Below are 3,435 nucleotides of genomic sequence, written 5' to 3'. Positions count from 1 at the left end.
TTGCATTATTCCTTACTGATATATAATGTTTCTTTTTTATACTAGCGATTTTATTTGATCTGAGGTTCACTTTTTATTTAATATTAATGTCACATTTTTAAATAACTATTTTTATTGTATACTTTCTATCCTTTTGCTTTCACTGTACATAGGCTATTGTATTAAAATGAGTTTTTTGCAGAAATATATGTTTCAATAATGTTTTGTTTTTTATTCCATTGTCAATTTCTGTCATATAACTGCTATTAGGCCATTTGTTTCAGTATAATTATTGATATGTTAAGGCTTAATTTGTCATTTTATTCTACTTATTTTTTCTGTTTCTCACTTTTCTGTTTTTTGTTTTTTGTTTTTCCTTAACTATTTGCCTATTTGGTAGTTACTTGGATATGTTTTTAGGGTTATATCTTAATTTATTTATAGCGTTTTGAGTATATCACTTTGTAAGTTTTCTTACTGGTTGTATTAATCAAGTTCCCCAGAGAAACAGAACCAATATGATGTGTGTGTGTGTGTGTGTGTGTGTGTGTGTGTGTGTGTGTGTGTCCGTGCGATAAAGAGCATCTATAAAAAACATACAGCTAACATTACGCTTAATGGTGAAGGTTTGAATGCATTCTACCTAAGATTGGAAACAGGGTTAGGGAGAGAGAGAGAAAGAGAGAGAAAGGGAAGAGCAATTGGCTCACATGTTGATTGTGGAGGCTGGCAAGTCCAAAACTTTCCGGGTATATTGGCAGCAGGTTGATAACTCAGGGAAGAGTCTGCAGCTTGAGTCTGAAGACCATCTGCTGGCCAAATCTTATATTTTTAGGGGAAATTGGTCTTAAGACTTCTGACTGATTGGCCGAGAACCATGCACATTATAGAGGGTGATCCGATTTACTCAAAATTTACTTAGTCAAATGTTAATCTCATTTAAAAAATGTCTTCAAAGCATCATCCAGATGTGTTTGACCAAATATCTGGGTATTGATGAGACATAAAATTAGCATTCACACTAGTTATTGCTGCATTGCTCTAGATATTAAAATATACATATGTATTTATCATGGTATGTATTTATCAACATTTACCACTTTGAGTAAAGTGTGTAGACATTACCTTACATTTTTTATTTTTAACATAATTATCTTAAGTATCTCTTCTATATACATTGAGTACCATATCAGATTGTTTTTTAAATTTTTATTTCTATCATCAAATATGATTTAGGAAACTTATAGAAAGAAGGGAAGTCTATTATAGCTTTATGCCCATTTTTATACATTTCCACATAATCTTTTACTTTATGAAATTCAAACACTTATTTTATTAACATTTTTTTTAGCCATTTGTTAAGGGTAGATTTGTTAGCAACAAATTACCTTAGTTTTTTTTTTTCATCTGCTAAGTCTTAATCCATGTTCACAGTTATAGAATTCGTGATGTATAGTTCTCTTTCTTCAACACTTGAAATATGTTAAGCCACTTCCTTTTTTTCATTTTTGATATATTTTTTTAATTTTTCTAAATTAACCTGAGTGATATTACTTAATAAAATTATGTAGGTTTCAAGTACATAATTCAATAATACACCTTATGTATACTGCATTGTGTTCACCGCCTAGTTAAATTTTCTTCTGTTGCCATATATTTGATCTCCTTGGCTAAATTATTGTCTTGTTCCTTTGTTGCTTTCAGTTTTATGTTCCAAAATTAACTCAAAATGGATCAAAGACCTAAATATAAGAGCTGAAACAATAAATTGTGTAGAAGAAAAGTACATAGGTACTAAACTCATGGACCTTAGATTTAGAGAGAATTTTATGAATTTGATCTCAGAGGCAAGAGAAGTAAAAGCAAAAATAAATGAATGGGACTATCAAACTAAAAAGCTTCTGCACAGCAAAAGCCACTTCTTTTTTGCCTTTATGGTTTCAGATGAGAAATCCATTGTCATTTGAATTGGTGTTTCTCTATAAATTATGTATCATTTATCTCTAGATGCTTTAAATATCTTATTTTCTTTTAGTTTTCAAAATTTAATTACTGTATGTTTTAATTATGACATTTAATTATGAAATATATGGATTTCTTTGGGTTTATCCTGCTTGGATTTCTTACAGTTTTTAATTTGTAGGTTAATACATTTGTCATATTTAGGAAAGGTATTATTTGTCTGGAAAACCGTTTTCGGGGGACTACTTTTTCAGTCTCATCCTTTTTCTTCTTAGATTTTGTTGATATGAATATTACATCTTTTGTAATAGTCTTACATGTTCTCGAGGCTGTGCTCATTTTTCTTATTTTATTTTATTCTCTATTTTGCTCATGTTGGCTTATTTATATTGTTCCAGCATGAGATTTACTGATTATTTTCTCTGATCTCTTTATTCTGCTATTCAGCTAATTCGATGAGTTTTTTAAAAAACAATTGTTATTGTATTTAAGTCTAAAATTTTCTTTGTTTCTCTATATCTTCTATTTATTTGTTTAACCATTCTATTTTTTATTTGTTTGAAGCATGTTTGTATTTTCTCTTAAAGTATTATCACAATAGCTCCTTTAAAATCCTTGTCAGATATTTATAACATCTGTGTCACCTCTTTGTTAGTATTTGGTGATTGTCTTTTCTCATTCAGTTTGAGACATTTCTGTATCTTGGTATGCATTATTTTCAATTGAAACCTGATCATCTTGTATTTTATAAAATTTCACATCTTATTTAAATCTTACTTCTTAACATATCTTGTATGGCATGCTCTGTTTGGTGAAGGAATGAGGAGGATGGTACCACCCTATTATTTCCAGGCAGGAGTGGAAGTTTAGGTTCATTATCATCTGGCAGAGATAGAAGTCCAAGTTCCTCACTTGGCCTCTATTGCCACTTTGGCAAGGGTGTGAGGCCATGTTACAGACTGGTAATTGTGGACTGCTAGGCTTTCTACTCAGCCTTCACTGGCAAGTGTGTGTGGTGGTATGGTCTATTTTTTTACAGTGATATTTGGCAGTTGTAGAGTGGCTATTGTGAACAAATTCACTGTCATGTAAAGCTGTTCCTTTATTCATCCTTTGGCTAGAGAAAAGAGGCTTTTCTTGGACCTCATTTTTATCTGTAAATGTTGGTATTTGTGCATTGCCAACTTCTCCAACACCTATTCTGAGATATGTGAGGCAAAAAGAAAATCCAGGAACATCACCATTTTGTCATTCTTTGGATCTCGAGTTTCCTCTTTGAAGTCTTTTCTCCAAATTTAAGAGTCTTTCTGTTTTTGTTTTACATTTAATATCCAGGAATTTTCATTGTACTTAGTAGAAATAAAAGGAAAATGTGTCTACTCCATCTTTCCCCCAAATCGAAAATGGTGCAAAATAATTCAATACAGAAGAATATTCTTTTCAACAAATGGCATTGGAAAAAATGGAAATCCATATTTTAAAACTGAATCTCAA

The sequence above is a fragment of the Pteropus vampyrus genome, unplaced genomic scaffold, assembly GCF_000151845.1.
Source record: "Pteropus vampyrus isolate Shadow unplaced genomic scaffold, Pvam_2.0 Scaffold160, whole genome shotgun sequence".
Classification (NCBI taxonomy): domain Eukaryota; kingdom Metazoa; phylum Chordata; class Mammalia; order Chiroptera; family Pteropodidae; genus Pteropus; species Pteropus vampyrus.
This window is presented reverse-complemented; position numbering follows the sequence as displayed.